The sequence below is a fragment of the Suncus etruscus genome, chromosome 4 (assembly GCF_024139225.1).
Source record: "Suncus etruscus isolate mSunEtr1 chromosome 4, mSunEtr1.pri.cur, whole genome shotgun sequence".
In the NCBI taxonomy this organism is placed as follows: domain Eukaryota; kingdom Metazoa; phylum Chordata; class Mammalia; order Eulipotyphla; family Soricidae; genus Suncus; species Suncus etruscus.
The window spans coordinates 123352250-123377417 of record NC_064851.1 but is presented as its reverse complement, the minus strand read 5'-3'; the positions used below and the strand labels follow the sequence as shown (position 1 = coordinate 123377417).

The window sequence follows — 25168 nt, the reverse complement described above, 5'->3', positions numbered from 1 at the left end:
ATGTAACCAGATCCTCAGCATCAAGAGGAATAGAGGTTAGCTCTATCAGCTTTCTATTCATTTCCAATGTTTGTAATATAATACAATCATACTACCCTCAAATTGTCTTTGTGTCAGAACTAAAGATGCATTCTCATGAAGAAACAGCATCCAGAGAGGATACACATAGACAGACCTGGGAATTGTGATACTACTAGCAGCAAAACAACCAGAAACTGTCTGGAATCAGGCCTAACCATAAACTTCAATGTCCACTGTTTACAAAGAGTAAACAGTTTGTTGCTTCCTGTGGGAGGACAGACAAGGCAAGGCTGCCAACCCAGGAATGTAATTCTTTTCTTATCTGTCCCCTAGACTCAGACAAGCAACCTTCTCCTTCATTATACTTACTTATTTTGATATGCTTTGGTTTATTTTAAAAAGAAAATCAGTAGGGCAGATCTAAAGGGGTTGTGGTTATAATTTCCTGTCAAGCTAATAAAATAACATTCGTTCATCTTTAACAAATACATTCACACCAAGAATAATAATATGTTTGTCGTTAATAAAGTAAGTCCCCAATCATCACTGATGGCTAGCCATGTGGAGCTGTCATGTGGCAGACCTCAAACTCTGACAAATATCTTAAGACCCTGTAGCTAGTGCTCTCACTCTGAAACACTGTTTCCATAACCACAGCTCCTCTCAATTAATCCTAGTTAGTCTAGGCTTCAAAAAAAAATCATTTGGGGCCAGAGCAACTATAGCTGGTAGGTAGGGTGCTTGCTTTGTATTTGACCAAATTGGCTTGTATATTTGGTACCTCATTGTTTCCCCAAACTCAGGAGTGAGCCCTGAGCACTGCTGGGTACAGAAAAAAAAAAGTGATTTACTCAAAATCAAAGACATAAAGAAACCAGGCACATCTCAGGAAGATAGGAAGGTACAAAGAAACTGCAGAAGATATCTAACTTAGCTTAGACCCTAAGGAAAAACTGTGACATGAACAATAAAAACCATTCCCCAGAGTGGTTGGGTGTCCATGTTGAAGAGCTTAAGCACTGAGGCAGCATGGTCTAATAGGATTCTATGGATGGAGGAGTATTAAGCCAATTGCTTTCCTTTCCAGATTACTTACTAAGTAAACTTTTTACAGCTCAGAGGATTAAATAAAACAAGAATACCAGGGCTCCCAAAACACAAACACTTGGTACCTAGTAAAGGGGTTACTACTAAAGTACTTCTCCATTATAGTTTTTATTTTTTGGGTGAAGCAAGCAAGTTCTCATTGAAACTTATTTAGAAAGATGTGAGGGTATGGAAATAGAGAAGTAACTGTTAGAGAAAGAATACAAAAATTACAGAGTGGAAACAGGTGAGTAAAGAAAGATACAAGAGGGGCCAGAAAGATAGCATGAGGTCGTGCGTTTGCCTTGCATGAAGAAGGACGGTGATTCGAATCCCAGCATCCCATATGGTCCCTGAGTCTGCCAGGAGCAATTTCTGAGTGTAGAGCCAGGAGTAACCCCCGAGCACTGCCGGGTGTGACCCAAAAATTTAAAAAAAAAAAAAAAGATCTTGTATACAAGATACAAGATGCAAGCAAGCAAGATACATGTTCAAGGAAACAAAGGCATAAAGAGTTATATATTTTTTTCAATGAGAAATTGAAACAAAAAATTTTAGATTATCTTCAAATAACTGTATTCCAAACATACTGGGCTTATGTCTCTCTGGGCCACATTCAAATCAAGGGCATCCAGTCTAGCAGAAAGCACTTAGCAGAATGTCTGGCACACAGTGACAAACAATGGACTTTATCTCTAACAGAATTCAAAGTATTGCCAACTTCTTAGCAAATTAAGGTTAATGCTTTCTGGGGAAAGGAATGTCAGAAAGTAGAGTAAGGCACAACATAACAGCATATTGTTTGAGAAATATGTTTGTCTTTGTGGTGGTACTATTCAGAATGGAAGGTGTATATGTCCTTGAAATGTCTTATATGTTTGCCTTTATATTTTTTGTTGCTAGTGAAGTACTCAAGTAGTCAGTCAAACAAAGTCTGGTTTAATATCAAGCCAGTTTCCCTGAAATATGTATTTTTATAGTGAATGAAACGTCTTGCTTTCTGTATCAATAAAAGAAAACTGTTCATGAGGCCTTACCAGTTATGGAGCTTTTACTGACTTTTTTTTTAATAATGATATTTGTTCTCTCTCTCTCTCTCTCTCTCTCTCTCTCTCTCTCTCTCTCTCTCTCTCTCTCTCTCTCTCTCTCTCAATTTTAGGAATCAAACTTAAGGCTTTGGATATGCAAAACAAGCATTCCACCACTAATATTCTGCCACTTCTGGGCAGCTTAGCCCCTGTACTCTTTCTCTCTGGCCTAATTAGCTAATCATCATACATTACTTTATCCCTATGTTTCCCCTAATTTTTTTTTTTTTTTTTGGTTTTTGGGCCACACCCGGCAGTGCTCAGGGGTTACTCCTGGCTGTCTGCTCAGAAATAGCTCCTGGCAGGCACGGGGGACCATATGGGACACCGGGATTCGAACCAACCACCTTTGGTCCTGGATTGCTTGCAAGGCAAATGTCGCTGTGCTATCTCTCTGGGCCCCGTTTCCCCTAATTTTAAAAGAAAATACTTTACTTTTCTATGCTATTGATCTAAACCTACTGCCAACAACAACAACAAAAAAAAATCCAAGGAAATAGCTTCTAGAACTGAAGCACATGCTTTGCATGAAGAAGGTCCAGGCTGGAACCCTGAACTGCACAAAATCAGAAGTACTCTGTGCACTGATCTTGGAGTAGCTCTTAAGCAGTCCAGGAATATCCCCAACCTTAACTATTTTTAACTTAAAAGCTAAAATTGTCTGTGAAATGTATAATTAAAATATATAGTTAAGTTTAAGAAACTAAATTCAAAGTGTGTGTCTGACTTCCAAAATGTGCCTCAAGAATTATTTTGTGGGCATGAGAGATGGCACATGGACTGAGGAGAAGCTGGCCTGGTTAGACAGCAGCACTGCAAGTTCTTAGAACAATGCCGGGAGCAACCCCAAAAACCAAGTTGTATGAAGCCCCAGAACAGTGCTTGTTGTGTTCCTCCATCTCCTTCCCAAAAAAGAACTCTTTATGTTTCAAGTAAAATCTTTTATCAGATGAGAAGAAATTGAAGAGGTAGCAAAGAGGGGGATGAAGGAAAAGTGGTAATAAAAGGAGAATCTCTGAAGCACAAACCATATGTGCAAAACTGAACTGGAAAAAAAAAAAACCCTAAACTAGATTCCTTGAAGGCCCAGCACTGCAGACTACTTGTAGGCAGAAAACTAAGTAATGGACAAGATTCAGGGGCAGATCTGGGCTTTTCCAATCCTGGGATATAGCTGGGTCATAAAGAAATCCAGATGGTTTCTAATACAAATCCCTATCAAAATTTTACCTAAAATGAAACTGGCAAGAGATGAATGGTGAATTGCATCACCCTTAAACTCTGTAGCTTATTACATCATTAATCAAGGCACTGAATTTAAAGGCCAACCTGGAAGCATGCATCAATGTAAAAATCAGATTCCATCCACATCATCATCAGCTAGGCTAGATTCTGGAGACAGATTCTATGAAGGGGTATAAAATCAGATTATTCATCTGAGTATGAAATTCATAACATTTAAGCCCAGCTTAAATGCTGGGCTACAATTCCTCTTTTACATCACAGTATCAAAACATTCCATGAAAACCCAGGAAAAGTAGGATGTAGTTGATTCTTTGCCATTTTCAAGATCAGTTGCAATAAATATGACTACCCTCCAAATGCAGTTCAATGTCAATAAAATCTTTCCTATTTATATAAAAAAAAATTTTTTTTTTTTTGGTTTTTGGGCCACACCCGGCGGTGCTCAGGGGTTATTCCTGGCTGTCTGCTCAGAAATAGCTCCTGGCAGGCACGGGGGACCATATGGAACACCGGGATTCGAACCAACCACCTTTGGTCCTGGATCGGCTGCTTGCAAGGCAAACGCTGCTGTGCTATCTCTCCGGACCCTATATAAAATTATTTTTATGCATTCCAAGAAGGATAATGCATGTATACATGATTTAAAATATACAAAACTGGGGCAAGAGAAACAGAACAGCAGGTTTGCCTTGCATATGGTAAATTTAGGTTTGGTTCATAGATTTGGTCTCCTCAGCACAAACAGGAATGATCCCTGAACACAGACCTATGTGTAAGCCCTGAGCACTGCCCAGTGCAGTCAGCCTCTCCTCAATGTGTACTAAGCAGTTCTAAAGTCAGTTAGCTTTCTTATTATTACTTTCCTTTTCAAATTATTGTATTACATACATATTACATCATTAGGATGATGACCTTCCATGCTTTCAGATTATTAAGCAGATTCCCTTAATAATGTTTATTGGTCATTATACTGCTTTCTAAGAAAAAGATATTCAACACAGAAATATTTGATCATCAAAGGTAGATTTTGGGTAAGTTATTACTGAGGATTGGTTTTTTTCCATTCATTTGAAGATATCAGAACAGAGGGAAAGCAAAGGCATATTTTACTTCTAGTGTCAAAGATTCAAATCTGAAGGTGCTTAGAAAACATTTCACTTGATTACAAGAGAAATTTAAGTATGTTTCCAATCAGACACAGAGTTGGAAATGTAAATTTTAATTTGTGTTTAGGAATATGCAGGCAGGCGGAAGATTGCCAAATTGGCAAGTTTAGAGCAGATACTGAGCTGGAGAAGAATGCACAAAAGCGAAATGGGTGAAGAAAGGTAACTGAAGATCAACAGCATCTTCATGTTCCTAAAAAAGAGATTCATGATTAAAATTTCTGTAGCCTTTCATCATTGGTTCTATTGTAATTTTGATTTCATGTGAAAAATCATAGGTCTTTATGATATGAATCACATTTCCATCAATTTAATCATCCTCTGCCATTTACTTAAGACTATTATGTTTCTGCCCCCAAAGTAAATAAATTACATTCTCTGTGTTCAAGGGGCTGAATCTATTCTTGATGAAAGCTCATAATTGTGTATCTAAGAAGCTACATCATTGTGAGAGGCTTTTTGGGATATTATCATATTCTTCCTATCCTGATATCATCTGTTCATTTCCTTCTCAAATCCAGGTCATGGGAGAAAAGTCATTCAAATGTACAATCAATCCATGAAATCATTTCATAAAAATGTTCAAGCCAATATATATACATATATATATATGTATGTATTTATATGGAAGTATTTTATCCAAAATATTATCAATTATAAAGGTAACCAGAGCTCTTCCTGAAATCACTGCATATAAATCAGAATGGAGCCAAAGCGGCTACCCAGATTCCAAGTTCAAGTAACTTGTCAATGGAAAGAGTCGCACAATTACTTTCTTCATAGAGAACTGCTGCAATGAAAGCAATCACTATTTTATAGTCTATTACTATCTCAGAATAACAAAATACTATTCTTAATTTTTTGACTGACTTCTAAATAAAAAACGGTGATAAACTATTTAGTACTTGGTTAGAAATAATTATGTTGGTAATTTTATTCAGTGTGATCCCTAGCTCCACATTTCCTTTTTTTTTTTTTTTTTTTTTTGGTTTTTGGGCCACACCCGGCGGTGCTCAGGGGTTACTCCTGGCTGTCTGCTCAGAAATAGCTCCTAGCAGGCATAGGAGACCATATGGGACACCGGGATTTGAACCAACCACCTTTGGTCCTGTATCGGCTGCTTGCAAGGCAAACACCGCTGTGCTATCTCTCCGGGCCCTCCACATTTCTTAAAGCAAATACATGGGCATCAGGCAGAGTGGCCCAAAGAACATACATAAACAAGATATTTAGGTGTGTTAAATAAGTTATTGCCATGAAACACTGGCTATATAAAAGCCAAAAATATAATTCAAAGAGGCTAACTTTTATGTCCCTTCTAAATAATCAGTAGAGGTTATTTAACCTAATCTGGATGTCCCTGAGCACAGCCAGTTGTGGCCCAAATGTCCCCTTTCTTCGCCCCCCCCCAAAAAAAAACCCCACAACCAAAAAATATAACTAAACAGGTTCTCTAGTGTAGGATTTCTCAGAGTACCAATAATATAAACTGTAAAGTTTGAAAATTTGAGTATTTCTACCATAGCAAGACTCTGGAAACAGCCAAGATACCCTTCAACAGACGAATGGCTAAAGAAACTGTGGTACATATACACAATGGAATATTATGCAGCTGTCAGGAGAGATGAAGTCATGAAATTTTCCTATACATGGATGTACATGGAATCTATTATGCTGAGTGAAATAAGTCAGAGAGAGAGAGAAAGACGCAGAATGGTCTCACTCATCTATGGGTTTTAAGAAAAATGAAAGACATTCTTGCAATAATAACTTTCAGACACAAAAGAGAAAAGAGCTGGAAATTACAGCTCACCTCAAGAAGCTCACCACAAACAGGGATGAGTTTAGTTAGAGAAATAACTACGTTTTGCACTATCCTAATAATGAGAATGTACGAGGGAAATAGAAAGCCTGTCTAGAGTACAGGCGGGGGTTGGGTGGGGAGGAGGGAGATTTGGGACATTGGTGATGGGAATGTTGCACTGGTGATGGGTGGTGTTCTTTACACGACTGAAACCCAAACACAATCATGTATGTAATAAAGTTGTTTAAATAAAAAAAATTAAAAAAAAAAGAAAATTTGAGTATTTCAAAGTTACATGATCACCAAACCTGACTTCACATCCTTCCCCCTTGTTGCTTTTGCAGCATAAATATTTTTGACTTTGGCTCACTGGGTTCTTTCTTTGTCTTATTTTGAGACCATGCCTGATGATGCTATGGTGCTCAAAGGACAGTTCTAGAGGTATCTATGGGAACCTGTGGTGTCAGGAATTGAACCTGGGATTCAAGCATAAAAACCATGTGCCCCAACCTTATGAACTATCTCCCCAACTTCTTTATTGTATACTTAAAAGCAGTTCCCACAATTTAATATTTAGATACCAGCTTAGAAAACTAATTTTATCAGAAGAGATGAAGAGTAATTGACTGGATGTTAGGTCAAAGTACAGTGATGACGGTAATAGAGCAGAAAAGAGCTAGGCATTCCCAACGGAACACTGCTGGTCTACGAGCTCCTCCTGAAGGTCTCATGGTCCATCCCAACTCTAGTGAGCTCTTTGTATCTACATAGAATGCCCACTAGGGAGATATACTGAGCCCAAATTCAGCAGATAATATAAAACCCCTTATAATCAAATGTTATATTCTAAACAAGTATGACCTGCCTTTAAAAAGACAGGATATTTGTAAGCTTAACTACAAGATGATTGTTCTTTGCTTATTACATATCTAATTTTTTTTTCGAGATCTATCCCCAAAGAAGCTAAAGAAACTATGATCAAACCAACAGCAACAGTCTCCTTAAATCCAGAATGCGTTACTGGTTTCCTGGGGTTCACTCCCAGCAATACTCGGCAAACTGAGCGTGGCTATTCAAAGTTCGGATCCAGCAACATTGGGGTATTTGGGAGCAATGACCTGAGAGTGCTGTAGATGGGGTTGTTTCATGATGGGAACTCTCTGTTTCCATTTTTCAGATAAAGTGGCCAAGACATAAATCTCAAGCATATACCAAACATTCAGAGATTAGGGCATAACCATAATTCAAATTCAAAGGACTGAGTGATTCCAAAGCCATTCTCTAATGCCTTTAGTTCTACCAATTCCTAGCATAAAACTTTTACTTTTTTTTTTTTTTTTTTGGTGGGGGGGTGGTTTGAACCACACCTGGTGATGCTCAGGGGTTACTCCTGACCATCGGCCCAGATATCCATCCTGACTTGGGGGACCATATGGGACACCAGGGGATCGAACCACAGTCCATCCTAGGCTATGCTGGCAAGGCAGACGCCTTACTGCTCCGTGCCACTGCTCCAGCCCTGGTTTTGTATTTTTGGTTTTTTTGTTTTGTTTTGTTTTAACTTTTATTTCTTTTTTTTTTTTTTTTTTTTTTTGGTTTTTGGGCCACACCCGTTTGACGCTCAGGGGTTACTCCTGGCTATGTGCTCAGAAATCGCCCCTGGCTTGGGGGGGCCATATGGGACGCCGGGGGATCGAACCGCGGTCCTTCCTTGGCTGGCGCTTGCAAGGCAGACACCTTACCTCCAGCGCCACCTACCCGGCCCCTAACTTTTATTTCTTTTTTTTTTTTTTTTTTTTTTTTTGTGGTTTTTGGGTCACACCCGGCAGTGCTCAGGGGTTACTCCTGGCTCCATGCTCAGAAATTGCTCCTGGCAGGCACAGGGGACCATATGGGACGCTGGGATTCGAACCGATGACCTCTTGCATGAAAGGCAAACGCTTTACCTCCATGCTATCTCTCCAGCCCCTAACTTTTATTTCTTATGTACTAAATTTTGGTAGACATTACAGATATAAAGAATTTTTTCGTGGTAAAGTACAAGAATTAATGTAGAGGGGAAAAATGACAAGGAATAATTGAAGGTGTCAAATTACAAGTACAATGGAAAAAGACTAGAGAGATAGTATAGGGTTAAGGTCTTTGCCATGCATGCCATGTTCAATCCTCGACTATACCTCAGGTCTCCTTGAAAACCTCCAGAGCAATTCCAGAGCAGAAAGACAGGTAAGCCCTGAGTAGCCCCAAAATAAACAAACAAAAAAAAAAAGTACAGTAAATAAAAGGTATACGGTGTCATGGTGGAAAGAAGGGAACATTGGTAAGATTGGTGTTGGACTATTGTATGCCCGAAACAACTCTGTTGTGAACAACTTTATAAATTAGTTTCTTAATAGAAAATGTTTAAAGTGTCATAAAAATATAGGGTGGAAAATTAGGAAAAGCTCTGCAAAAGTGACCACTGATGTGAAAAAGAGAAATTAACTAGGTGGAAGAAAGCAGAAATAATATACAAAAGCCTCCACTCACCAGGTGCTGAGCATTTTGAAGACTCAGGAACACTTTGAAGACTCAGCAAAAGGGAAGGTAATTATAACCTGAGATTAGGCTATAAAGTTTTATTAAACATGTTCTTGAAGAAGGACTGGGTTGAGTTTGTTTTATTCAAAGAATAAGGCTGAAGGAGGAGCCAAATGGGAGGCAGCTGAGAGGTTAATAAGTCAACCTAGTAGGATATGAGAGTGGCTGGATCAGGGAGGTAACATGGCAGGAAAATAAATACTAGATGCCAGATACTCAGGAGGTAAGAGGCCTGCACCTGTATCTGTATATGAAAGAAAAAGAAGGAGATGTATGGAACTTGGTCTTGTGGCTGTAGAGCTTGACCTTGGGGTGGTGTTAAAGTACAGAAGCAACAGAAGAGGGAGGGAAAAACTGAAGGCGACCTCCAGGCTCCCTAAGAGTTCCAGTGTAAACATCAAATTGAATGAATAAGATTGCAGCCAAGTCACAAATCTCTAATCCTGGGGCAGGAATGCTTATAGGTAGAGCTCCTAAGGGTGACGATGACCTAAGAGTGAGATAATATAACACTGGAGACCTCAAGAATAACCCAAACACAAATCTGGAAAGCCATGTCTAAAAATCTCTTAGAAGTTGCATGAAACAGTGGGGGAGGGGGGAGTCATATGGAACTCATAGTAACTGCCTGAGGAAAAATACACGAAATCTCCAGAACACCAGAACTGTTCATGTCTAACCAAAGAGATAGGGCCAGTATTTCTGTAAGCCTTCATTTTCAAAGGAGAAAGAGGACTTAGGGAGACTGTGAGATTGTGTGTGTGTGTGTGTGTGTGTGTGTGTGTGTGTGTGTGTGTTTGCAAGGTAGAGTCTAGAGAAAGCCTTGAAGCTATATGAGAAAGTCTGTGTGCCAGCTGGAAAGAGAAACCACAGAAAAAAGGAGCAATCTTCACAGAGAAAATGTGTATAAGCGTCCAAGCATCAATCTCAAAGTGGGAGAAATCTTGAAAAGGCATGCTTCAGTGAGAGAAACAGAACTCGACACTCCCAGCTTCTTTAAAGTACATAATGTGATTTTGGCTCAGGAAGGGGGGGGAGGGGGGAGGATCAAGAACTATTATGTTGAGTGAATAAGTCAGAGGGAGAGAGATAAATACATAATAGTCTCACTCCTATGTGGGATTTAAGGAAAATAAAAGACAGTATTATAAATAATAATACCCAGAGACAACAGAGATGAGGGCTGGACCAGGATGGACCAGCCCATAATAAGAAGTTTATCACAAGAATGGAAAGAGCAGTTAGAGAAATAACTAATAACTACCATGACAATGATAGAGAGAAATACAATGTCTCCAAGACAGGCAGGGTTGGGGAGGAGCGATTTGGGGGACATTGATGGTGGGAAAGTTGCACTGGTGAAGGGGGATGTGCATTTTATGACTGAAACCCAATTACGAGCATGTTTGTAACGATGGTGCTTAGCCGGAGAGATAGCACAGCAGTAGGGCATTTGTCTTGCAAGCAACTGACCCAGGACTGATGGTGGTTCGAATCCCTGCATCCCATATGGTCTCCAGAGCCTGCCAGTAGCGATTTCTGAGTGCAAACCCAGGACTAACTACTGAGCGCTGGGTGTGACCCCCCCACCCAAAATAAAAGAATTCCTGGATAATCATCTTTTATCATAATCACATAATCAAATCATAATCACTCCTGCCAAAGCAGTAGAAATAAGAATAAGAAAGCAGTAAAAAATGTGCTTTATCACAGGCAGTAGTGATGACAGAGAAAGACTTTATCAAATGTTTGTGAAGATACCAGGAATGGAAGAACAGAACAAAGTTACCCTATTCAAAAATATCAGACACAGTCTATGGACTCAAAGAAATGGGGTATTGGGAGGTTGAGGGAGGGAGGCAGGATCTCAGGAACTATAATCCATCCAGCAGGAGCAGACAAGAACACACAATGTTAGTCACTGCTGTGAATGTATACTCTCATACAGGTGGGTATGAATACCAGAAAACTATTGGTAAGGTTTTATCTAATTTTCCAGGAGGTACACTCTATACCAAATCAAAGTTCAGTAAAAAGATCCTTACTAGTAGATTCACAACTTCCTGTGTCCTTCCTCTTTCCTCAGTGGACTAGAGGCATCTTAAATGGGAACTACCAATGCATTTTTCTTTATCCAGCCCTTGGGTCCCCATAGATAGAAAAATCCTAGACCGGTTGGCAAAGGAACAGGATTGACCAGGGTTTCCAATAATTGACAAGCATGGGAAGCTGTAGCAACACAACAGGGACACCCTAAACAATCTCCCCAAGCAGTGCCTGACCAGAGCAGTTCACCAATGCACAGACAAACCCTTATTGGAAAACACCAAGGTGTTTGGAGAAACTCTGTATAAGTGTATAAAGCAGGGTCCGATAATGACTAATATGGACCCAAATCCTAGCCTTCAGGGTGTCCTTGAGAGCCCAGAGAAAAGGGGTTATCTCTGTCCTGATAGTGCCCACCAACCCTTATTGGGAAAATCAACTGAAAGTGAAGGATAAGAATATAGGATAAGGGGCCGGGCGGTGGCGCTAAAGGTAAGGTGCCTGCCTTGCCTGCGCTAGCCTTGGACGAACCGCGGTTCGATCCCCCAGTGTCCCATATGGTCCCCCAAGCCAGGAGCAACTTCTGAGCACATAGCCAGGAGTAACCCCTGAGCGTTACCGGGTGTGGCCCAAAAACCAAAAAAAAAAAAAAAAAAAAAAAAAGAAAGAATATAGGATAAGGGCCCGGAGAGATAGCACAGCGGCGTTTGCCTTGCAAGCAGCCGATCCAGGACCAAAGGTGGTTGGTTTGAATCCCGGTGTCCCATATGGTCCCGCGTGCCTGCCAGGAGCTATTTCTGAGCAGACAGCCAGGAGTAACCCCTGAGCAACGCCGGGTATGACCCAAAACAAACAAACAAAAAAAAAGAATATAGGATAAGAAAGATAGTACAGGGGGGGGCCGGAGAGATAGCACAGTGGCGTTTGCCTTGCAAGCAGCCGATCCAGGACCAAAGGTGGTTGGTTCGAATCCTGGTCTCCCGTGCCTGCCAGGAGCTATTTCTGAGCAGACAACCAGGAGTAACCCCTGAGCACTGCTGGGTGTGGCCCAAAAACAAAAACAAAAACAAAAAAAAGATAGTACGGGGCCGGAGAGATAGCATGGAGGTAAGGCATTTGCCTTTCATGCAGGAGGTCATCAATTCGAGTCCTAGCGTCCCATATGGTCCCCTGTGCCTGCCAGGAGCAATTTCTGAGCCTGGAGCCAAGAATAACCCCTGAGCACTGCCGGGTGTGACCCAAAAACCACACACACACACACACACACACACACACACACACACACACACACACACACACACACACACACACACACACACACACACACACCTGGAGCCAAGAATAACCCCTGAGCACTGCCGGGTGTGACCCAAAAACCACACACACACACACACACACACACACACACACACACACACACACACACACACACACACACACACAAAGATAGTACAGTGGGTATCTGCCTTGCACACAGCCCACCTAAGTTTGCGATCTGGCATCCCTGAGCACCGACAGGAGTGTAAAATCAGAAGTAACCCAGAGCACCACTGGAATGGCCCCAAAACAAAACAAAAAAGGATATAAGCACCATATGGTCTCTTGGACACCAAGCTGGAAATAGTCCACAAACACACTGGGTGTGACCTCCCCCAACCAAAAAAAGCCAAAACTATAATAAAATAAATAAAGCACAGTCCAAGTTTGCCTTTTGTTTTGTTCTGGATTTTTTGTTTGTTTATTTGTTTGTTTTGGGAAGCCACACCCAACAGCTCTCAGGGGTTACTCCGGGCTCTTCACTCAGAAATTACTCCTGGCAGGCTCAGGGGACCATATGAAATGCTGGGAATCAAACCTGGGTCAGAACGTGCAAAGCAAATTCCCTAGCTTTTGTACTATGGCTCTAGCTTCATTTGCCATTTTTTTTAAACAAAATTGAAATATATTTTTTAAACTTATAAGCTTGTATGCCATTATTTTGCTAAGACTGTTCCATAGACAATTCATTTTCTAAAGCCTGAAGCCTGAGGACTAAATTTGCTGAGTCACCTTTTTAGTACAATTGGTGCCCCACTTGGACTGCAGGCACTTGTACATTTTCAGGAAACTAGGGCACTTCCTGTCGCCAAATTCTATGGTTGGGAAATGAAACCCATGTTATTTTTCAGAAGGCAGCATGTAATGACTAAGGTGACCCTAGAGCATGCACCCCAAACAAAAGCAGCTGAAGATGAAAAATTAAAAATTAGCCTACAGGGGCTAGAGACAGTGTAGGGGGTAAGCTGCTTGCCATGCATGCAACCTATCCCAGTTCCATTCCCAGCACCCTGAACCCTGCCAGGAATGATCCCTGAGTCAGAATCCAGAGTTAGTCTGAGTATCACCAGGTGTGGTCAAAAAAAAAAAAAAAAAATCAAGGAAAAAGGAAAGGAGGGAGGGAGGGAGAGAAGGAGGGAGGGAGGAAGGAAGGAAGGAAGGAAGGAAGGAAGGAAGGAAGGAAGGAAGGAAGGAAGGAAGGAAGGAAGGAAGGAAGGAAGGAAGGAAGGAAGGAAGGAAGGAAGGAAGGAAGGAAGGAAGGAAGGAAGGAAGGAAGGAAGGAAGGAAGGAAGGAAGGAAGGAGAGATGAAATTACATTGTTGCTTTTAAGGAGAATTTCTAAACTCACTTAATTAAACATGTTCTTCATTTCTTTTTTTTTTTTTTTTTTTTTTTTTTTGTTTTTTGGGCCACACCCTGTGACGCTCAGGAGTTACTCCTGGCTATGCGCTCAGAAGTTGCTCCTGGCTTCTTGGGGGACCATATGGGACGCCGGGGGATCGAACCGCGGTCCATCCTAGGCTAGCGCAGGCAAGGCAGGCACCTTACCTCCAGCGCCACCGCCCGGCCCCATGTTCTTCATTTCTTAAGCATGTATTGGGTTTTACTATCTTTTGTTTTCTCTAGATTTAAGCATGCCTGTTTCTTCTTTGAAGTCTCTATTCATAAACATTTTCCATATAACATCTCCAACTACTAACTTGAAGGAATTTTTGCTTTATGATACACAAATTTAAATCATTTTCTTTTCATGAGTATCATTGTTTATATATCATGTTATAATAAACATTAAAAATATAAGTATCAGGGCCCGGAGAGATAGTACAGCAGCATTTGCCTTGCAAACAGCCGATCCAGGACCAAAGGTGTTTGGTTCGAATTCCGGTGTTCCATATGGTCCCCCGTGCCTGCCAGGAGCTATTTCTGAGCAGACAGCCAGGAGTAACCTCTGAGCAACGCCAGGTGTGGCCCCAAAACAAAAACAAACAAACAAACAAACAAAATATATATAAGTATCAAAACCTATAATGCATATAAAACCTATAATGCTGGGGCCGGAGAGATAGCATGGAGGTAAGGCGTTTGCCTTTCATGCAGGAGGTCATCGGTTCGAATCCCGGCGTCCCATATGGTCCCCCGTGCCTGCCAGGAACAATTTCTGAGCCTGGAGCCAGGAATAATCCCTGAGCACTGCCGGGTGTGATCCAAAAAAAAAAACCACAAAAAAAAAAAACCTATAATGCATATTTTTTCTTTATTCTTTCTTTTTTGTGTGTGGTTTTTGGGTCACACCTGGCAGTGCTCAGGGGTTACTCCTGGCTTCATGCTCAGAAATTGCTCCTGGAAGGCCGGGGGACCATGTGGGACGCCGGGATTCAAACTGATAACCTTCTGCATGAAAGGCAAACGCCTTACCTCCATGCTATCTCTCCGGCCCCTATAATGCATATTTTTAAATGCTGATTTGTATCTGCTCATTAATATATATTAAAAATCTGAAAGAATAGATTAATAACACTAGAATCGGAGAGATATTGCAGCAGGTGAGGCTCTTGCTCTGCCTATGACTAATTGGGTTCCATCTCCACTATTACAGATAGGTCCCCAGAGCCCATCAGGAGTGATCCCTAATGATCCCTGAGCTCAGACTCAGGAATAAGCCCTGAGCACCACTAGGTGTGGCCCAAAAACTAAAAAGGGAAAAAACAAGTAACTAAATGTTTCAAGTATGAACCAATAGAAAAGGGAAAATTTTTCACTATATACCCTTTTATGATTAATTTTTTGAAAACTGTATAAAGCTATGCAAAAAAAAATTAAACAGAAAATATACAGAGTATAAATTTAAAATAAAATCATTCTGGGCTGGAAAGATAGCACAACAGTAAAGTATTTGCTTGCATGTGGCCGACCTGGGGCAGACCCCAGGTTCGATTTCTGGCATCCCATATGATCTCTTTGAGCCTTCCAGGAGTAATGATTTCTTAGCAAAGAGCCAGGAGTAACCCCTGAGCACCACCAGGTATCACACACACACACACACACACACACACACACACACACACACACACACACACACACACATTTTCCATTACTTAGCTAAGTCAGATCCTATGATGTAATGATTTTTTAAAAAGTCATCATTCTCAAAATATTCTTCTCCTAGACAATTACAATGCCACCAATTATTCTGAAGACACTTGATGTACTATGTCATTACCCACTATTAAATGCTGTTTAATTAGCTTCATCATATTAACATAAAAAAAGACACAAAGAGGCTGTGTATGATCTCCCTGGTTCCTGTTTCTTTTCCTTTTACCCTCAAGTAACTAAATTAAGTATGTTTTATTCAAAGAACGTTTATAGTAGTAAAAGAACTCATTTAGGAATTCCAGAAGTCAGAACCATGGGTTGCTGTGTGAATGTTTTCACTGTCTCTTTATACACATCTGCCCTTGCATCTAATTTTCTCTATAAGTCCAATCTACTGAGGGCTGGGACAGAGAGTATCTTGTTCATCTCAGAATCTTCCTACACTGCCAAATATTGCCAAAGCACTTACAGAAAGCAATTAGCCAAGCTCTTAATGACACCTCTTGCTAGACTCCAGCCCTTCTCTAGGAAATGGTGGTAGAAAATGTAAATCCCCAAATGTCCACTAGATACTTATATTTGCTCTCAGCAAAAACAAATTAATTCATTTTAGCAAATATCATCTATTGAGAAACTATGTAGTTGGTACTAGCGCTCAGCAACCAAGAGCAAAAAAAAAAAAAAAAAAAAAAAAAATCTAACTAACCAGATCAAAATAGCAGATACAAAATAGCAGTGAAAGCCTTATCAGACTTGATAAGCTTCTTGAAATTCTCTAACTGCCAAAACTTTAAAAAGCTATTAATATTGTCTTTATAAGGGAGACACTTATTTCCCATATGTTGCTAAGCATGTCTTGTAGACTTGCTTGGATCAGTTCTCCAATCCTCATAAAAAAATTTCTTATTTATCTTTGAACTTATTGGACATCAAGCAAGAATTGACAGTTAAATTACTATAATTGACAGAATAATTAAAGCAAGCTATTCTTGGGAATAGGAAGATAATTCAGAGGACTAAAGTGCATGCTATGTGTACAGGGGGGAGTGGCTTCTATCCCTGGCACCATCTGGTTCCTCCTACCCAAGCATGGTCCCTGGAGAACCAAAACAGTATAAGCTCTGAGCACTGCCAGGCATGGTCCCAAAACCAGACCTCCCCAAAAAACTATTCTCTTTCTTTCCCATGGTCAAAAAGAAAGAAATAATTTCCCTTTGTGTGTGTGTGTGTGTGTGTGTGTGTGTGTGTGTTTTGATCCATTGTAAGAAGATGTACTTGAATTGCTGGCCAGAAATGAAAACAAGTTTTCTAAGCCATTGATCCACTCTTGCCATTGCTCCCTACAGGTGCAATGGTTGAATCATGTGCTCAGTGGAGTCAACTAGTTGTGGACAGTGAATCTGAAGAGCTGGGTAAAGGTGAATCAACTCTTGGCAGAAAACCAAACTGTAATCCTGACCTAAGAACAGACTCTGACCACCTACTCAGCTAAGAGTTGCAGCTACCAGGAGCCAAGTGGCAGCAATGCAGACAGCTCTGGGCTGGTGGCCAGCTACAAAGTCCAGGTTTTCCAAGGCAGGGCACAGATACTGTCCAGATTAGTGTCAACCCTCCTTACTTTGCACAGACTTCTAAGCATACACCATTCAACCATACCACTGAAGATTCATTCGACTGGAAAGCAGAAATATTTTTACTATGTTAGTAAGTACTGAGTCCCATCCAAGTAAAATCCAAATTCTTGAGAATCAGAGATATTCAAAAGATAGATACATAATTCACTGAAAGAGAAAAGGATTTTTTGGAAACACTGATCAACATCATTTTCTTTCTTCTCTCTCTTTTTTAATAGCAGTGCTCCAGGGCCATGAGGTGCTGAGATTCCACTTGAGGGTTTGCATGTGCTAGGCATTGCCTGACCACTTTACTCATCTCACTCATCCTCAACATTCACAACAGACATGCCTTGAGCACCTCCAGGTGCAAGTTAACCAAATGTGTCCCTCATGAATGCTAACCACAGAGTAGAGCCAATAATAGTCTCACTAGAAGCCACACTGGACAGCCTTGACAAAAAGCCTCTCTACCGGAGCCGGAGAGATAGCATGGAGGTAAGGCATTTACCTTTCATGCAGAGGGTCATTGGTTCGAATCCCAGCATCCCATATGGTCCCCTGAGCCTGCCAGGAGCGATTTCTGAGCCTGGAGCCAGGAGTAACCCCTGAGTGCTGCCGGGTGTGACCCAAAGAAAAGAAGCCTCTCTCTACCTTTTAATAAGCTTTATTACTTTTTTTATTTTAACAGGGTTTGCTTTTTTTTGTTGTTGTTGTTATTGATTTTGTCCTCTAGAGAAGGAAGTCACAAAGTAAAAGAGGAAGGGAAAGACGGATGGATAGTCTGTCAGTGTTTAACATGTCCAGCAGGCACCAGAAGAGTTAAAAAAGAAAAGTCTAAGAATGAAAGAGGATTCTTTTTTTGTTTGTTTGTTTTTGTTTTTTGGGGCCACACCCATTTGATGCTCAGGGGTTACTCCTGGCTAAGCGCTCAGAAATTGACCCTGGCTTGGGCAAGCAGCTGATCCAGGACCTAAGATGGTTGGTTTGAATCCCGGTGTCCCATATGGTCCTCCTTGCCTGTCAGGAGCTATTTCTGAGCAGACAGCCAGGAGTAACCCCTGAGCAACGCGGGTGTGGCCCAAAAACCAAAAAAAAAAAAAAAAGAAAAAGAAAAGAAATTGCCCCTGGCTTGTGGGGACCATATGGAACGCTGGGGGATGGAACCGTGGTCCTTCCTTGACTAGCGCTGGCAAGGCAGACACCTTACCTCTAGCGCCACCTCTCCGGCCCCGAAAAAGGATTCTTTTCTTCAAAATCGGTCAAAATTTCTGTAGTAAAGTTGCTGCTAAGAGGCACCATTTGGTTTACGACTAAACAACCTCCCCCTCCACATATGGTAAATGTCCCAAGTGGTCAGCTCCTACTCCCACAGAACTGATGAATACATACACTACACCACATGCTTATTTATGCTTCCATTCACAAAGGAGAAAGCATTTTTTTTTTTTTTTTTGGTTTTGAATCACACCCGGCAATGCTCAGGGGTTACTCCTGGCTCTATGCTCAGAAATCGCTCCTGGCAGACTCAGGGAACCATATGGGATGCCGGGATTCGAACAACCGACCTTCTGCAAGCAAGGCAAACTCCTTACCTCCATGCTATCTCTCCAGCCCCGGGAAAGCAATTTTTAAGAATATAACAAATTATTGGATATGTGGCATGAGTATTCTGTGTCTATTAAAGCATAGAATTTTATGTGAAGAATATGCATTTCAATCCAAGAGCCTCTAACTTAGGATATGTACTTATTGAATGTACTAATGTACATTATCTTCTTAGATAAAGTGATCAGAAGAATCCAGGTGCAAAAAGAATGACCAAGCACCTACTTTATACTTCATTACTTCTATAACCTGAAATCTTCAGGGAGTTTGGGATTGCAGAGGCTTCCTTTTACCTTTGAAGTACAACTGTTTGCTAATTTGTCTACTACATCTTTCTTGGATGCTAAAACCCAGTCTAAGAACAAAGGTGAAGTGAGAGGTTGAAAAATGTGTTCCCTAGAATTCAAATGGTTTCCCAAACCAAACATGAGTTGGCTGTCATTAAAGGGATCACACCTCTCCTCACTATATTAAACATCCAACCCCTCTTACAGGCTTTTATTCATTTTTTCTTAAAAAAATAAATAAAAGCGGGCCGGAAAGATAGCACGGAGTCAGGGCGTTTGGCTTGCATGCTGAAGGACGGTGGTTCAAATCCCAGCATCCCATAAGGTTCCCCCGAGCCTGCTAGGCCCGATTTCTGAGCAGGCGTAACTAACCCCTGAGCGCTGCTGGGTGTGACCCCAAAAATAAGTAAATAAATAAATAATAAAAAAAAATAAAAGCGGGGCCGGAGAGATAGCACAACGGTAAGGCGTTTGCCTTACCCATGGAAAAGAACGGTATTTCGAATCCCGGCATCCCATATGGTCCCCCAAGCCTGCCAGGGGCAATTTCTGAGCGTGGAGTCAGGAGTAACCCCTGAACGCTGCTGGGAGTGATCCCCCTCAAAAAAAAAAAAAACCCAAAAAAGAGTATCAGATTATAAGAATAAATAACTACTAATTTAAAATAAATAAATAAATAAAAAACAAGAGTATATAATCCTTTAGATTAGACCCCAGATTCCTGAGTGGAATCAACTTATAAAAAATACTCAATAAATACGTTAAAAAGTGAAAATTGGACAACTAAGAGCAAAATCTTTAAAGAAATCCACAGTATTAATTTATTTCACTTACATTGTACTATGACAACAGAAATTCATATTTTTAACATGCTGAGGGGTCCTGTCTTGCCAACAATCCATTCTGAATGGCTAAGACCTAAGAAAGGTCAATTTGGTGAGGAGTGTAATACTATAAGCAGATCATGTCAGAAGCAAATACTAAATCCCAGGGAATTAGTGATCACTAACAAATATTCTCTGCCAAGCCAGCTCTTTAGGCCATTTTCCTTGCCCCTAACGTGCACAGAAAATTACAGTTTGATGATCAGAGCCCTCTTTCTAATTGATAAATACCGTCCAAGCCTCAAGCTATGAAAGCTTCAAGTTTCATTTAAAGGGTTTTGAAAGCAAGCTGGGAGCTAGTGAGTCTGGACTGAGGGCTCAGTAGAAAAAGCTGTTTGTACATTAATTAGTCACCTCGCTCGAGCGCCATTCCTTATTCCAAACAGGGGTCCTTTAGGTGTAAAAGACATTGATTTCTGCCATCCCCTACCTGACCCGCAACAAGCTGCACTGATTATCAACATGGTGGAAGGCACCTCCATAGGATGCTGGAAGGATGGGAGTGCTGTGTGTTGTAAGTGGGAGTGTAGACCAGCTTGGGAGGTGGCCAAAGCCAAGTTCACAGGTCTTGGCCAGAGTTTCCTCTTCTGGCAGAGGACAGAAAGTTGCCTACCACCGAGACCTGCTGGCTGGCTGGAAGCTACTGTCAAAGGCCAGCCCAGGGTGAGCATCACCCCAGACTTGGACTGTTTCTTGCAGCCCAGACTTGGATGCGTCTGAGGTTGGAGGGGCAGCAACAGCAGCCTTCATAAGGTGCCAGCATGCAAACGCCTCCCGCTACATGCCCGGGGACTGGGGGTCCTAGGGACGCCCCAAGTCGGGTTTCTCCGGGTTCCGCGGGTGCTGGGAGGACGGGCCCCGCCGCCGCTGCTGCTCCCCGCGTCTCGGAGCGCGGGTGCGCTGGCGGCCGGCACGGGGAGCGGGAAGGGTCGGGCCGAGGCCCGGGGCGCCCGAGAGTCTCGTACTCACTCACCGTCTTGGGGCTGCGGGCAGCCGGCGCTAGCCTTCGCCAAGCGGCGGGGAAACGGGGTGTCGGGGCTCGCTGGCGCCAGTAGAGGAAGGACAGGACGGTCCCCAGCAGGAAGGCGGCCGCGGCGGTGAGCAGGTAGAACAGGAGCCCGTACAGGACGCGTGTCGGGCCCGCGCCTTCCGCCGCCTGCCAGTAGGACAGGACGATCGCCACGGTGGCCACCGGCGTCCACCAGGTCCAGTGGCCCGGGCCCCGCGGGCGGGGACTCGTGGCCGCCGCCGCCGCCAAGGCCTCCCGGGGTCCCGAGCGGTCCGGGGCGCCCGGGGCGGCGGAGCTGTGGTCGGCGGCGCCGCGGCTGTCGGTGGCATCGGGGTGCATGCTGCTGCTGCTCCCAGCGCCGCTAAGGGCAGGCACATCTCCTGCCCCGGGCTGTGGCCTCTGCGCGGCGCCTCCTCCTTCTCCTCCCGCCGCCGCCGCTGCTCCGGAGGCAGGGGGGCTCTGCGCTCATGCCCTCGCGCCCTCCGAGGGAAACGGCTCCAACAGACCCCGCCGCCGCGCTCCTCTCGCTGCGGCGACCCCGGAGAGTCGCCACTCGGCGCCCCCGGCCGCTGCCTGCCCTGCCCCGCGGGGCGCGCCCAGGTAGACCGCCAGCCGCTGGGCCAAACTAGGGCTGGAGGCTGGAGCTGGCAGAGGAGCCCCGGGCGGAGCGCGGCGGGGGCGGCCCCGAGTGAGTGTCAGGCGGGCGGCGGGGGCGGAGTGGAGAGGCTGCGGCCGGCTGAGTGACAGCGGGGAAGGCGCCCGGCCCGCCCGGCCCCCCGCTGCCCACCCCCGCGGTGCAGCGGGGGGATTCGGTTCCGCCGCCCCCCCTCCAGGGGAGACCCGATCGCGCCTGATTGGCTCCCGCCTGCGCTCCCAAAAAACCCCACCCACCTCCAGCCTACCGTCGGCGCTTCGGAAATTTTTGCTGCAGGTGTGAGAATCTTCTGTGATTCTCAAGCTAAAGGTGATCCATTCCACTTCCTGGGCTTTTTTTGTTTGTTTGTTTCAAATTTGGGGACTTTTTCTTAGTCCTGATCTTTATCTCCCGCTCTTTAAACTAAGCTCACTTTTTCACACCCTTTTCCCCCTACACTTCCCCAGGGAGGAATCACATAGGCCAGAGTCCAGAACTAAGAAAGCCTGCAGGTCTGAGTTAGGGAAATACCCCCCCCCCAGAAGTCCAGCTGCTGCTCTGTGCCAGTGTGTGCCTCCACACTGCTGCCACAATCACACTGGCACCGACTCCTCGTATTTTTGTTGCCAACAGTCCAGGACAAATATTATACCCACGCAAATGGAAATGGTCCAAATAATTTTTTGAGCATATTTTTTCCTCTTCTGTCCTGGTCCCAGCCTGAATACACAACTAATGCTCACTGAGATGTAAGGGTGCTGATAAACCCTTAATTACTGCTAAGACCAATAAAACACTTGCAAATTAAGTGAATACAGGAATTTTAAACCTTCTTTTAAAGGGGGTGATAGTTCAGGGAAACCAGTAAGGAACAAGATGAAGAAAATAGATAAGGGAAGGAGTGAGAAACAAAGAATGTGGAAACATTTAAAAGTGAAATTCCAGGGCCCGGAGAGATAGCACAGCGGCGTTTGCCTTGTAAGCAGCTGATCCAAGACCAAAGGTGGTTGATTCGAATCCCGGTGTCCCATAGTGTCCCCCGTGCCTGCCAGGAGCTATTTCTGAGCAGACAGCCAGGAGTAACCCCTGAGCACCGCTGAGTGTGGCCCAAAAACCAAAAAAAAAAAAAAAAAAAAAAGTGAAATTCCAGACACAAAAGAGAAAAGAGCTGGAAGTTCCAGCTCACCTCAGGAAGCTCACCACAAAAAGTGATGAGTTTAGTTAGAGAAATAACTACATTTTGAACTGTCCTAATAATGAGAATGTATGAGGGAAATGGAGAGCCTGTTTAGAGTACAGGCTGGGGTCCGGTGGGGAGGAGGGAGACTTGGGACATTGGTGATGGGAATGTTGCACTGGTGATGGGGGTGTTCTTTACATGACTGAAACCCAAACAATCAAGTATGTAATCAAGGTGTTTAAATAAAAAAAAAGTGAAATTCCAGGAACTCTCTTCAAAAGCATTTCACCATTTTAAACGCATTATTATTGTTTTCCAATAAATTGTCATATGGTACACAACTAAGAAAAATAAATAAGAAAATATGCTCAACTACTGTGGCATTTTATATGGAATCATTCCATCACTAACTTTTGCCACCTGTAATTTCAAGAGGAAAAAACAAAATGCACTAAAATATTTCAGGAATATTTCCTTTTTTTATACGAAGTATTATCGAAGGATTTAATTACTGAAATCACCGATATCCATAAACGCATACATGACCCATCCATATATCCATGCTTTTATTATGATTTCCCTGGAATGGGCAAAGACTTCAAGAGGGAGATGAAGATAAAATACTATCCCTGACATCTAACAAGAGTATAGAAATCGGGCTGGGAGGTGGCGCTAAAGGTAAGGTGCCTGCCTTGCCTGCGCTAGTCTTGGACGGACCGCGGTTCGATCCCCCGGTGTCCCATATGGTCCCCCAAGCCAGGAGCAACTTCTGAGTGCATAGCCAGGAGTAACCCCTGAGCGTTACTGGGTGTGGCCCAAAAACAAAAAACAAAAAACAAAAAAAAAAAGAGTATAGAAATCAATCATGTTGTTATGTTTATATAGTAATATATGGTGAATCTATATTAAGTATTCATAGTTGTCAATTTTAAGACGCATAATCAGTATCCCATGAGAATTTATTTTAGGGGCTGGAGAGATAGCATGGAGGTAAGGCCTTTGTCTTTCATGTAGAAGGTCATCAGTTCAAATCCTGATGTCCCATATGGTCCCCCATGCCTGCCAGGAGCAATTCCTGAGCATGGAGCCAGGAATAACCCTTGAGCACTGCCGGGTGTGACCCAAAAACCACAAAAAAAAAAAAAAAAAGAGAGAGAATTTATTTTAGGTGGGATTTTGTGTTGTTTTGCTTTGTGCCACTGCTTGCTCAGGAGGTGATGTCAGGATCTGGACAAGACCATGTGCCTCAACCCTTTAACTATCCCTCCTACTCTTAACGCTTTATTCTTTGATTCTGTAAGTCAAAGACAAGGTAATTAGAGCTTTATTGACATTATGAATTTTGTGTGCAGAATGAGAATATCAAAAAGTTATTTATTACCTTCTTGTTTTAGCCTCCTTGCCTTCTTCCTTTAAAAAACATATCTAGGGGCCGGAGAGGTGGCGCTAGCCAAGGAAGGACCACGGTTTGATCCCCCTGCGTCCCATATGGTCCCCCCCAAACCAGGGGCAATTTTTGAGCGCTTAGCCAGGAGTAACCCCTGAACATCAAACGGGTGTGGCCAAAAAAATCCAAAAAAAAAAAAAACATATCTAGGGGCCAGAGAGATAGCACAGCAGTAGGGCGTTTGCTTTGGACGCAGCCAATTAAGGATGGACAGTGGTTCAAATTCTGGCATCTCATATGGTCCCCCGAGCCTGCCAGGAGTAATTTCTGAGCACAGAGCCAGGAGTAACACCTGAGCGCTGCAGGGTATAACCCTCCCTCAAAAAACATATCTTTATCTATAGACTTTTTTAAAAATTAAACCTGTGTAACTGATTTCACCTCTAAAAGAGCATTCCTCCAGGTATGCCCTACAAATAAAAAAAACTTTTTTTATTTTGGATCACACCCGGCAGCGCTCAGGGGTTACTCCTCGCTCTACACTCATAAATCGCTCCTGGCAGGCTCGGGGGACCATATGGGATGCCGGGATTCTGCATGCAAGGGAAACTCCCTACCTCCATGCTCTCTCTCCAGCCCCTAAATAAAAGAAATTTTTGAAGTTCATTCTTACCATCATATCTATATTTTATTTACTTTTTTTTTTTTTTTTGGTTTTTGGGCCACACCCAGCAGCCCTCAGGAGTTACTCCTGGCTCTGCACTCAGAAATCGCTCCTCGCAGGCTCAGGGGACCATATGGGATGTTGACGAGCAAATCTGGGTCTGTCTGGGTCTGCGCCATGCAAAGCAAATACCTTGTCACTGTGCTATTGCTCCAGCCCCTTTTGTACAGATTTTTATTAATATCTTTATCTAAACACCTTGATTACAAATATGATTGTAGTTGGGTTTCAGTCATGTAAAGAACGCCCCCCTTCACAAATGCAACATTCCCATCACTAATGTCCTAAATCTCCCTCCCCCCCTCCCCGCCTGTACTCCAGACAGGCTTTCTACTTCCTTCATTCATTCACATCATTATAATAGTTGTCTAACTGCACTCACCACTTTTTGTG

General features: G+C 42.9%; 1 protein-coding gene across 1 annotated transcript in view; it reads right to left on the bottom strand.

Annotated features, from left to right (window-relative positions):
• The window catches only part of SNX25 (sorting nexin 25), a 149446-nt gene extending 128507 nt beyond the window's left edge, over positions 1-20939 (bottom strand). Inside the window, 1 exon segment of the mRNA XM_049772429.1 lies at positions 20815-20939. The gene's annotated coding sequence lies outside the window, so the exon portion shown is untranslated.
• Between the last annotated feature and the right edge of the window lie 4229 nt (positions 20940-25168).